Source organism: Schistocerca piceifrons, chromosome 1 (assembly GCF_021461385.2).
Source record: "Schistocerca piceifrons isolate TAMUIC-IGC-003096 chromosome 1, iqSchPice1.1, whole genome shotgun sequence".
Classification (NCBI taxonomy): domain Eukaryota; kingdom Metazoa; phylum Arthropoda; class Insecta; order Orthoptera; family Acrididae; genus Schistocerca; species Schistocerca piceifrons.
The window spans coordinates 754,273,311-754,286,488 of record NC_060138.1 but is presented as its reverse complement, the minus strand read 5'-3'; the positions used below and the strand labels follow the sequence as shown (position 1 = coordinate 754,286,488).

General features: G+C 42.7%; 1 pseudogene; it reads right to left on the bottom strand.

Moving 5' to 3' along the window:
- Positions 1-229: 229 nt before the first annotated feature.
- Positions 230-349, bottom strand: LOC124722625 (annotated as a pseudogene).
- Between the last annotated feature and the right edge of the window lie 12,829 nt (positions 350-13,178).

Here is a 13,178-nt window from a genome sequence, read left to right as displayed (position 1 = left end):
TTATGAAGAAGTAGAAACTAAACTCCTCCCGAACAGGCATAAAGGCCCAACGGTACTGACCGGCCGCCGTGTCATCGTCAGCTCATAGGCGTCACTGGATGCGGACATGGAGGGGCATGTGGTCAGCAAACCGCTCTACCCGCCGTATGTAAGTTTCCGAGACCGGAGCCGCTGCTTCTCAATCAAGTAGCTCCTCAGTTTGCCTCGCAAGGGCTGAGAGCACCCCGCTTGCCAACAGCGCTCAGCAGACCGGATGGTCACCCATCCCCAAGTGCTAGCCCAGCCCGACAGCGCTTAACTTCGGTGATCTGACGGGAACCGGCGCTACCACTGCGGCAAGGCCGTTGGCATGAAGAAGTAGAAGAGAGATTTAATTCAACTTTGTTGTTCTTGGTGATGAAATTATGAATTTGTAAATTATCGTTTACGTAAATATGTAGTAGTACTTAGAAATTTCTGCATACACCTTTGGAAAAATAATGATGTCAATAATACCGCATTCCTTAATTTTTTTATCGTGTCATTGAAGAAACAGTTTCTTACAAATGTTACATTTTCATAACTAGTAATTTAGTTTCGTACTAATGTACAAATATGTAGTTCTTACTGGGAACCAAACTCTTAAAAGAGCTCTTCCTGCACATTGGTCCTTTTTTGTGGAACAGTCGCCCCTCTCTCAAGATATCTTAGACAACTTTAATGTCCACATTGAAAATTTAAATTCTTTTACAATTTCGCCCATATTTAACTGAGACACACGAACACACTAAGTTTCTGAGTTTCATTAACGGATAGTGAAATACTTAATTTGAATAAACATTCCACCTGTTCACTGTAATTAGTTTGTGGTATTGTCTTCCTGACAAGGGAACCTCCCCATCGCACCCCCCTCAGATTTAGTTATAAGTTGGCACAGTGGATAGGCCTTGAAAAACTGAAAACGGATCAATCGAGAAAACAGGAAGAAGTTGTATGGAACTATGAAAAAAATAAGCAAAATATACAAACTGAGTAGTCCATGCGCAAGATATGCTAAACAAGGACATATAAGCTCAGAAGCGCCGTGGTCCCGTGGTTAGCGTGCGGAGCTGCGGAACGAAAGGTCCTTGGTTCAAGTCTGCCTTCGAGTGAAAAGTTTAATTCTTTATTTTCAGACAGTTATTATCTGACGTGTTTTTCTGCGGAGGAATCGGTTGACCTATGACCTTGCGATCTAATATTTTCGGTTCCCATTGGAGAGGCACGTCCTTTCGTCTACTAATCGCACGGTTTTGCGGTGCGGTCGCTAAACAGAGACACTAAACTTATTACAGTGAACAGAGACGTCAATGAACGAATGGACAGATCATAACTTTGCGAAAATAAGGAAAGTAAACTTTTCACTCGAGGGAAACTTGAACCAAGGACCTCTCGTTCCGCAGCTGCGCACGCTAACCACGGGACCACGGCGCTCCTGAGCTCACACTATCCTTGATGTTGCCTATCTTGCGCATGGACTATTCAGTTCGTATATTTTGCTTATTTTTTCATAGTTCCACACAACTTCTTCCTGTTTTCTCGATTGATCTGTGTTCAGTTTTTCAAGGCCTATCCACTGTGCCAACTTATAACTAAATCTGAGGGGGGTGCGATGGGGAGGTTCCCTTGTGAATAGTCCGCGTCTAGAGCTCAGAAAAGAAGACTATTTTACGTTCGCAATATATTATCCGAACGGATCCCATCATGATGTTTTTAGCAGAGAACTGCATGTATTGTTGTTCGTTGTTGTCGTCTTCAGTTGTAAGATTTGTTTGATGCGGCTCTCCACGCTAGTCTGTCCTTTATAAGCCTCTTTATTTCTGCCTACATGTACCAGGGAAACACTGTTACTCGTCGTCGTCCGCATCGCAATACGGAAGCCGTTAAAGTCGTCCCGAAGACGCCTGCAGATAGCGTCTCGTTTGCCGCACCACTCTCTTAGATTTCCTGCAGTTGTGAGTACTGTAGGAACTCCTGCGTTGTTCCAGGATGAAGCTTCTCTTTTTACCAACCCCAAATGACGGGCCTGACGTTTCCGATCTTTGAGCCATATTAGTGACCTGGTAAGAGGCTGTGGCAGGGGGCCAATTGGGCCAAGGTTTGTTAATGGTATGTTATATACGTCCATGACTCCAGTTTCCTGTCTTGTGAGAGGCACATTCTGGCCTCCCAAGGAAGAGGTCGCGATGGCGGGTTTAATTTCCTGTATGTTCATAAACAGGAATTTTGTATTGCTGCTTGTGAAGTTTTAACTGCTGATGGAATTAAATATGTTAATGTAGATGAGTTGATTAGTTTTGTTCATAGGGAAGTCTTGAATGACGACTTGCATCTTAATATCATGCATTTTTTTCAATTCATGAATTCTCATCCTATGTTCCCATTTTTCGTTTAATAAATACCTTACATTAATTTCATATATAGGTAGTAAAAAGCGATTTTTGGTACAGGAATCCATTGATATAAAAATAATCGCTCACCTTCAGGTGAGAAGTGGTTTAAATTCTTCATTATTCATTGTTCGAGGGTTAATTCGCTTCCGTAGTAAATGAAAAATCGCTCCAACTATGTCTTAAGAGTGCCGCTGGACATGTAAAGGAATTTTTAATGGGCACTAGGAAACAAATACCCTTGACATCGCCGAAAATGTCTCTGTTTTCAGTTGAAAGTAATTCTGTTCTTCTATTAATTTCGAAACAAGCTATGAAGGATGCATCATTAGGCAAGTTAGAAAAACATGCAGCAGCAGCAACTGCCAAACTAACGGGTTTTGTGTTTCGACGTCATATTAATTTATTTGCACCTCCATATTTTAGTTCTGTAATACATTATCGTTATCTGATCGTAGAAATGAGCAAAATATGGCTTGCATATTCTTGAGGGCTTAGATCGAATGATTTTTGTGCTCAGTTTGCCATGTTCTCGCATTAATTATGTCATCGTTTGTTTCCACCAAAGAGCCTGTGTCACTCGATTATCATATTTAGAAAGAAAAGTAGACTGCATTTAATTGAAGTAGGAGATCGGTTGGATATCGACGAAGCAGAGTACGTAAATTAATGGAAATGAGCGATTCCGTTTGGGTGCTACTTTGTTTAGCAGTAAAAGCTATTTTAAAGGGGAACGCGTCGCGCCAAAGCTCCAACGCAGCTACATGTCTTTTGGTAATAGTGTTCACGCTATTGGCGCACCGTTTCTGTCCCACTGGCTGACCTAAGGTTCGTGTTTGGTGTAGTTCTTGCCAGTACCGTCCAAACTTCTTAGTCTCCCATCACAGTGTGGGGCCGGCCGGTGTGGCCGTGCGGTTCTAGGCGCTGCAGTCCGGAACCGCGCGACAGCTACGGTCGCAGGTTCGAATCCTGCCTCGGGCATGGAAGTGTGTGATGTCCTTAGGTTAGTTAGGTTTAAGTAGTTCTAAGTTCTAGGGGACTGATGACCTCAGATGTTAAGTCCCATAGTGCTCAGAGCCATTTGAACGATTTAGCCACAATGTGGGACTAGCACTCCTGGAAGATGTGATACGGTGAAGAGCTATTCATACTTGCAACTGTGCATAAAGTGAATACGTTATTTACTCTTAAATATTACGTGTTGCCATCCAGATTATAAAGGTGAAACTGTGTCCAGAGAAAATTAATGTGCGTGAAATTTGAATGAACGTAAGCGAAGTTAGGGAGTTTACTAATGGAAACAGTAAACAGTAGTCTGTTGTGAAGTAATTTTCCAAAAAAATAAAATAAAGCTCCGCAGCCATTGACAGCTCAAAGTCGTATACAACCGACATTTCGGCTGTCTTTGCAGCGGTCCTCTTTAGGATCGCTTAATCGCTGTTACGTCTGTCTGAAGAGGACCGCTGCAAATACTGTCGTATCTTCGGTTGCATAGTTGTTTTAGAGTATTATAATGATGCTGCCTAACGCAGAAAACGATTTTATTGAGAACACAATAAAGTTCCCGTAACATCATAACTGTACGTCGTAAAACGTAGCAACGCGTAAGGATGGTATCTGGTGTAAGCTGAATTTCTGCCGTCTCAGTAGTAGTTGTGCAACTGCTATCCGCCATCTGCGTCACAGCTACCAGCTTCCCGCGCCCACACTGCAAGCACCGTTGAGTCAGTGGCCGGTAGCCTTCAGCGGTACCTAAATTTAAATGCGGAAGAACCTTGCTGGTCGCCGATCAGTTGTCAGCAGAGATGATTTTCTTTGTGATAATTGCGGTCTCTAAGTGGGCGATGCTTGCTGCCGCAACAGCACGAAACGCCTGTGTGAATTTCATTGCTCCACATTACATTTTACGGAAATATTCTGTGTATCCGCCTGCACAAGGTTGAAGAAGAAGAAGAAGGAGGAGGATGAGGAGGAGGAGAAGAAGGAGAAAAAAAAGGCACAAGTTGTTTATAGAGTGCTGTTCCAGTCTGAACTTCAACGATTCATTTCTAGCAGTTCCATTTCATAAGAATGTCTTCTGGAGATATCTGGCAAATCATTGTGTGGGCTGTAGTCACTGTAATTCAATGATTGTATCGTTCTTGTATCTGTATTAAGTCAATGTTGTTTTTCGTCTGTTGTGACATTTGCATTGTTCCTTTTCACTGTCTCCGTTTTCTGTTCACTTAGGAATGTATCAATTCAAAAATGGTTCAAATGGCTCTGAGCACTATGGGACTTAACTTCTGAGGTCTTCAGTCCCCTAGATCTTAGAACTACGAGGGCAGTTCAATAAGTAATGCAACACATTTTTTTTCTCGGCCAATTTTGGTTGAAAAAACCGGAAATTTCTTGTGGAATATTTTCAAACATTCCCGCTTCGTCTCGTATAGTTTCATTGACTTCCGACAGGTGGCAGCGCTGTACGGAGCTGTTAAAATGGCGTCAGTAACGGATGTGCGTTGCAAACAACGGGCAGTGATCGAGTTTCTTTTGGCGGAAAACCAGTGCATCTCAGATATTCATAGGCGCTTGCAGAATGTCTACGGTGATCTGGCAGTGGACAAAAGCACGGTTAGTCGTTGGGCAAAGCGTGTGTCATCATCACCGCAAGGTCAAGCAAGACTGTCTGATCTCCCGCGTGCGGGCCGGCCGTGCACAGCTGTGACTCCTGCAATGGCGGAGCGTGCGAACACACTCGTTCGAGATGATCGACGGATCACCATCAAACAACTCAGTGCTCAACTTGACATCTCTGTTGGTAGTGCTGTCACAGTTGTTCACCAGTTGGGATATTCAAAGGTTTGTTCCCGCTGGGTCCCTCGTTGTCTAACCGAACACCATAAAGGGCAAAGGAGAACCATCTGTGCGGAATTGCTTGCTCATCATGTGGCTGAGGGTGACAATTTCTTGTCAAAGATTGTTACAGGCAATGAAACATGGGTTCATCACTTCGAACCTCAAACAAAACGGCAATCAATGGAGTGGTGCCACACCTACTCCCCTACCAAGAAAAAGTTTAAAGCCATACCCTCAGCCGGTAAAGTCACGGTTACAGTCTTCTGGGACGCAGAAGGGGTTATTCTGTTCGATGTCCTTCCCCATGGTCAAACGATCAACTCTGAAGTGTATTGTGCTACTCTTCAGAAATTGAAGAAACGACTTCAGCGTGTTCGTAGGCACAAAAATCTGAACGAACTTCTCCATGACAACGCAAGACCTCACACAAGTCTTCGCACCCGAGAGGAGCTCACAAAACTTCAGTGGACTGTTCTTCCTCATGCACCCTACAGCCCCGATCTCGCACCGTCGGATTTCCATATGTTTGGCCCAATGAAGGACGCAATCCGTGGGAGGCACTACGCGGATGATGAAGAAGTTGTTGATGCAGTACGACGTTGGCTCCGACATCGACCAGTGGAATGGTACCGTGCAGGCATACAGGCCCTCATTTCAAGGTGGCGTAAGGCCGTAGCATTGAATGGAGATTACGTTGAAAAATAGTGTTGTGTAGCTAAAAGATTGGGGAATAACCTGGTGTATTTCAATGCTGAATAAAACAACCCCTGTTTCAGAAAAAAAATGTGTTGCATTACTTATTGAACTGCCCTCGTACTTAAACCTAACTAACCTAACAATTCTCACTCTCGTTAGCATTTGCGAAAATGGCGGATGGAATAACGTTTGTATCAGATAATGGTTGTGATGCTCCAAATTTTGCAGTTGTAATATGTTTCGAAATTGCCCCCAGGTTAGGAATGGAAAGATCTGATCTATACAGGTACTGTTGACGTGCAGTTCAGTGTTCCTTTGGGAACAGTTGTTGAATTACAAACTGCTATAACTATGTCGTTGCCTAATTTCGGCAAGAAATTTCTCTTATTATTGTACCTCCAGTAGTTGCTTTAACGAAGATGTACACTGACAATGGACGAGCAGCACAGTTGTGCATGATGGACTTTGTCAACAAATGAAAGTAAAGGAATAATTCGAGGGATAGGAGACCGAGAAACGATGGAATGGATGTGGAAGACGTAAAAGACAGGTTACCATATATTTTGGCAACATACACGACATGAAGTAACCTCACTCATCCGAGATACCTGTTTAATGAAGAGAAGAAAACAGTTTTAGGATCACAGATAAGACTAGCAGTGTGAATGTTGTACCCAACAGTCTTTCATGCAGATCTGGAGGACTAGCGTAACAGTACATTCCAGGAATCGTACGAGTACTGTGTAATGTTTCTGATCACATTTCTCTGGTGCTTAACTTTCTCGACACCATCGTTTCGCATACGGAATGTCTTCGAGTTGCGTTTGTCTGTTTCCCAGGATTCTGTTTTCTATTTTTATTTTGTGAAATAAACTTTCAAGCAGGCTACTTACAATTGTGTAGCGGTGTTTGTATTGTGTGTACATGATGCATTCTATAAAAAAAACATGAAGAGCTGGAGTACCGGTTCCTCGTCAACATCTTTGTATCCTTTGCGCTCCCTTACTGTTAAGTGAAGACCTCGCGGCGGCTATTTCATCGCGAGGATGTGGCTGAGGTAGCCACTCCAGTTGATATTCTCCCACAGTTCGGAGTGTAAGCGGTGGAAAGTGTAGTGTGGGAAGCGCGAGCCGGGCGCCAATAGGTGCCGGCTGAGATGGCACGATACGGGTGCTCCGCTGCTGTGACCTTTCGCGCGGCGGCGCGGCCGGGCTTACGAAAACTGGCGGGAAACGGAGCGCGGATCGCGGCTGGCTGCTGGCGTAATCAAGGCGCCTGGCATTTGATCGGACTGTCGTCACGCTGGCTCATTGTGGGGCGCTTGCGCTGCCGATAACGCCCGTGCCGCTTCTTGTGCACTCGACCTGGATTCCGCAGTAGCTGCAACTCTCTTCCGTGCTGCACACCTTGCTAACAATAACTGTTTCCCCAGTTCGGCGACGCCGTCCGGTATTGATCAAGTTGTTTCTATGCCGACAATTATGTAAGCTGCTGGTAGCGCGTGAGCTACTCAGTGAGCCCATCTAGCTTCCTGTCCCGTTTCTCTCGTAATGCAATTACTATAACCGTCTCAATGCTCAGACTAATTTCCTTTGAACCATTTTAAACTTTTGCACTATCGATGCACATTTTTTATCCATAATGTCACCCTGAAGAATTTCCTCGAGTGATGAAATATTTGTTCTTCGTGATAAAATAGTAGCTTGTGGTTTACCTTCGCAAATTCGGTCCACTGTCATTACTTCTGATTGTAACATCGAAAGACTCAACACCCTAACGTTCTTAGCTGCAAGACGGATCGAAGGCTAAAAAGAGCGACTCGCCTTTGAAATGGTTGGTCTAGCTACACCAGGCAATATTCTTCCGTATCTCCTTTACTTTTTCAACTTCTTTGTTTTCGTAGTAGTGTACATTTTGTATTTATTTGTACCTTAGGCATTCCCGCCGAAACTACAATCGTTAACGAAACGGCTATTTTTCCTTTCGTATCTCGTAGACACAAAATTCTTGACGTTTCTGTAAGGTGCTTTCCTTTCTTTTTGATTACTTAGCAGAGATATTCTGACACATCCTGTAACTTACTGAAAAAAAAAAAACCGCACACAGAGAAGGTGAACAGGTATCCATCTATCTGCGTAAATCCAACTTCGACTGGCGGTTGACTTCATTAGGAATAGCCGCAATATCAACAATTAAACAATTTGTGATTTGTTTCTATCCCCAAAGTGTTAGTGAAATCATCATTTTTCAGCCTTCCTGGCTTTCTTTATCCTTGTATTTGCGCAGCAGGGTCATTGGTATTTCAACACCATAAGTTCTTGTCAAATGTTTATCCAGTTTGAGCCTCTATTTTGTTTTTTCTCTAATGTCCCAAGTTAAGTTTCTAGTTTGATTTTAAATCGTATCTTGCATACTATACAATCGTTTTAATTTCTTGCGGCGTTTCTTTTATTCGCCATTTTTAGTACTTACTAATCGTTATACATTTTTCCGTAGCGGTATATGTAAAAGTCTCATTACTTGTTCTGTAGCTGACATTTATTCTTTTTTGCTTTATTTATGCGTCCACTTCAACTCCCTTCTCCTGTTGCTTCAAAACATTATACGTACAACGTAGCTCCCTGAGCAAAAAACCTTACGGCCTTACTCCTAATTTGATAGTCTACGGCCATCCTATTTTGTTTAATGGCTATAAAAAAACAAGAATATAAGCTTATACAGCACATGTGCGTAGGAATTGTTAACATTTGTTTTGAAGCCGAATGTGTATGTGCTCGTTTAGCTCGCCCACCTTGAAGCAGTCGCAGTAGTACAGTGCAAATCATCACCATAAACGTAATTTTGAGCGTCTCGCCAAACTGACTTATCTTTATTTGATGTCTCTCGTGAAGAGTTACGAGGGCCATTCAGAAAGTAAGTTCCGATCGCTTGCAAAACGGAAACCACTGTGAAGATCCGATGAAGCTTTACACAGATGACTTGGGCAGTGTATTTAGTACGCCCGTCGATCGCGTTACGTCGCTATTTTAATTCTGAGCGCACAGTGAGCACATAAAGATGCCAAAAAAATATTAACTCGCGCCAAATACGAATTCCCGGTGAAAAATTTCGCCTGAAGCTATGTAGTTCACATAATGTAACTGTCGTGCGTTTCCTTCTTCAAGACAATTCTCAGCCGCATTCTGCAGGGGTAATGAAGATATTCGTGCAGCGTTTTCGATGGGACGTGTCTGTTCACCCACAATATAACTCTTAAATGGCTCCCTTTGAGTTTCATCTCTGCTCACATGAACCGCTGGCTATGAAAATAACAATTTTGGCACGGACAACGAGCTGTGGACCAGCGTAGAGAATTGTCGGAAAGCACTGGCAGCTACCTTCTATAAAGAAAATATTTGGAAGTTGGTACAACGCTACAACAAATGCGTAAGTCGGAGCGGCGACTGTGTTGATAAGTAGCCGGAAGTTGTAGGTAACTGTTGTTTTCACAGTGGTTTCCATTTTGCAGCCGATCGGAACTTACTTTCCGAATAACCCTTGTATTCTGTAAGTTAACCGTCAAGACATAATCAAAATAAAAATGGCCGAAAGACTCATGGATACTAGTCGATTGCTCTTTGCGGTTACTATGTTTAACACGACGCTTTTAGCTCATGTACGAAAACAACTCAGAAGATTCTGTGAATAATGATTTCCTACTTTCTCGACGGTCATGTCATAGGCTAAGAGATTTAATTCGAGTCTTTGTTTCGGACGTTTAGCAGGCAGCGAATGCAGAGTGATGCAATGCGTTTGTTTGTTGTCAGTGTGCGAGCGACGAAAGCGAGAGCGCGTAGCCAGTGGAGGGAGATGGTAAAGTAGCACAAGAGCAGTGGGTTAGTGGCGAAGTGGGTCGCGCTGCTGGCGTAGCGTGACGCAGGGCGGTCTACACCACAGGCGTCGCCAGGGACGCCGCTTACATAAATGTCATGCTCTGTGCTTGCGAGAGGAAAGGGCGGGATGAAGATGGAGGGGGGGGGGGGGCAAACTCGATAATCATTATTCAGTGATGTGTTTCTCTTAATTTCTGTTTAGAAAATAAGTATAATTCGTCTAGGATATATTTCGAAAATTGTATTTCCGTTTTATTATACATTTCGGCCACAGGACTCACAAATGTTTATAGTTATCGGTTTGAACTTATTACCAAGTCATTACCAGATGATTCGAATACGTTACATAGTAACTCGTCAACTGAGCGCCTGCTCACGCCCCTTAACTTCGCGAGCACGATGCTATTCAAATCATCAGACGTCGTGGTAATATGTCTAAACAGGTAATGAAAACGTTTGTGCGACCTGAGGCTCAAATACACAATAACAAAGCTTCACTAGGCGGTCACTGTGTTTCTATAACACAATATACCTGGTCTGTATAACTTCGGGAACTCCTTTTGTATAATAAATAGAACATGTTCTGAACTTCCTAACAAGCACCAGGCCGATACTCGTCTTCGTAGTGACGTAACGGTTATTAAGATTAGTATGCCTTGAGGCTGCTTCTTGTTAACGAGGTGTTCCGACCTTTAATATTTTTACAGCGATTCAAATGGTATCCTAAATATGGTACTTAAATTATAGGACTTCTTAGAAACGTGTGTGCCAGCTTATTGAAGCGCTAATGTTACACGTAAGTAACATTCACTGAATGGCATCTACAAGCTTTTAAGTTGCTCAGTCTTTTCGTATGTATATTATGAGTAGTTACTAATGACAGAAGCTAAATCACGATATTAATCGTTCTCTTCTTCCAGAACGATCCATCAGGAAGAAAGAGACAGAGAGAAGGCGCGCTGTTCGTGGCGCATGGTGGGGATATCCAGTATTGCCAACTCTATCCCTCCAAGGTCGCAGCTTCTAGGCGCTTGCTAAATGCTACTCGCTATGTTTTAATGTGTTGACACGCTCTTGTAGCGCTGTCGTTTCTATTGGAATACTGAACTGGGCGCATAAATGTGCGCAGTTGATGTTTAAACTCGTGATCTGTTGAAGCTGTGTCCTATATTACAAAACAAGCTCTTCCCTTTGTCCGCAGTTGATTGTTGAGCTGTGCGAGGTATTTGCGCAATAGCTGCTGTCTTTGTTCAGGCATCCGTAAATGGCAGAATGATGTAAATCTATAGTTTGGAAACGCAACGGGATTGAAGTTGACTTGAAGACAGATCCACCTAAGATTGCAAATAAATTCAATATATGCGTGTAGCGCTTACACAGTAAGAATAGGTGCACGAGATAAAGAGTTTATTTCTACATACAGAATACTCTTTCATGAGATATACATGTTGTTGTTGTTGTGGTCTTCAGTCCTGAGACTGGTTTGATGCAGCTCTCCATGCTACTCTATCCTGTGCTAGCTTCTTCATCTCCCAGTACCTACTGCAACCTACATCCTTCTGAATCTGCTTAGTGTATTCATCTCTTGGTCTCCCCCTATGATTTTTACCCTCCACGCTGCCCTCCAATACTAAATTGGTGATCCCTTGATGCCTCAGAACATGTCCTACCAACCGATCCCTTCTTCTGGTCAAGTTGTGCCACAAACTTCTCCCCAATCCTATTCAATACTTCCTCATTAGTTATGTGATCTACCCATCTAATCTTCAGCATTCTTCTGTAGCACCACATTTCAAAAGCTTCTATTCTCTTCTTGTCCAAACTATTTACCGTCCATGTTTCACTTCCATACATGGCTACACTCCATACAAATACTTTCAGAAATAACTTCCTGACACTTAAATCTATACTCGATGTTAACAAATTTCTCTTCTTCAGAAACGCTTTCCTTGCCATTGCCAGTCTACATTTTATATCCTCTCTACTTCGTCCATCATCAGTTATTTTGCTCCCCAAATAGCAAAACTCCTTTACTACTTTAAGTGTCTCATTTCCTAATCTAATACCCTCAGCATCACCCGACTTAACTCGACTACATTCCATTATCCTCGTTTTGCTTTTGTTGATGTTCATCTTATATCCTCCCTTCAAGACACCATCCATTCCGTTCAACTGCTCTTCCAAGTCGTTTGCTGTCTCTGACAGAATCACAATGTCATCGGCGAACCTCAAAGTTTTTATTTCTTCTCCATGGATTTTAATACCTACTCCAAATTTTTTCTTTTGTTTCCTTTACTGCTTGCTCAATATAGAGATTGAATAACATCGGGGAGAGGCTACAACCCTGTCTTACTCCCTTCCCAACCACTGCTTCCCTTTCATGTCCCTCAACTCTTATAACTGCCATCTGGTTTCTGTACAAGTTGTAAATAGCCTTTCGCTCCCTGTATTTTACCCCTGCCACCTTTAGAATTTGAAAGAGAGTATTCCAGTCAACATTGTCAAAAGCTTTCTCTAAGTCTACAAATGCTAGAAACGTAGGTTTGCCTTTCCTTAATCTTTCTTCTAAGATAAGTCGTAAGGTCAGTATTGCCTCACGTGTTCCAGTATTTCTACGGAATCCAAAGTGATCTTCCCCGAGGTCGGCTTCTACTAGTTTTTCCATTCGTCTGTAAAGAATTCGTGTTAGTACTTTGCAGCTGTGGCTTATTAAACTGATAGTTCGGTAATTTTCACATTGTCAACACCTGCTTTCTTTGGGATTGGAGTTATTATATTCTTCTTGAAGACTGAGGGTATTTCGCCTGTCTCATACATCTTGCTCACCAGATGGTAGAGTTTTGTCATGACTGGCTCCCCCAAGGCCATCAGTAGTTCTAATGGAATGTTGTCTACTCCCGGGGCCTTGTTTCGACTCAGGTCTTTCAGTGCTCTGTCAAACTCTTCACGCAGTATCGTATCTCCCATTTCGTCTTCATCTACATCCTCTTCCATTTCCATAATATTGTCCTCAAGTGCATCGCCCTTGTATAGACTCTCTATATACTCCTTCCACCTTTCTGCTTTCCCTTCTTTGCTTAGAACTGGGTTTCCATCTGAGCTCTTGATGTTCATACATGTGGTTCTCTTATCTCCAAAGGTCTCTTTAATTTTCCTGTAGGCAGTATCTATCTTACCCCTAGTGAGATAAGCCTCTACATCCTTACATAAAATAATTAATGACAGTTATTAATGAGCTTTTTGTTTTGCAGTGACACGTTCTGCTTTACGGTTACTGGATTTAAGAAGAAATTTGTTGAGACTGAACGTAAAAATTGCTCCATCAGTCCTTATTAGCATCGAATTCTCAAATGTTTCTGTTTGT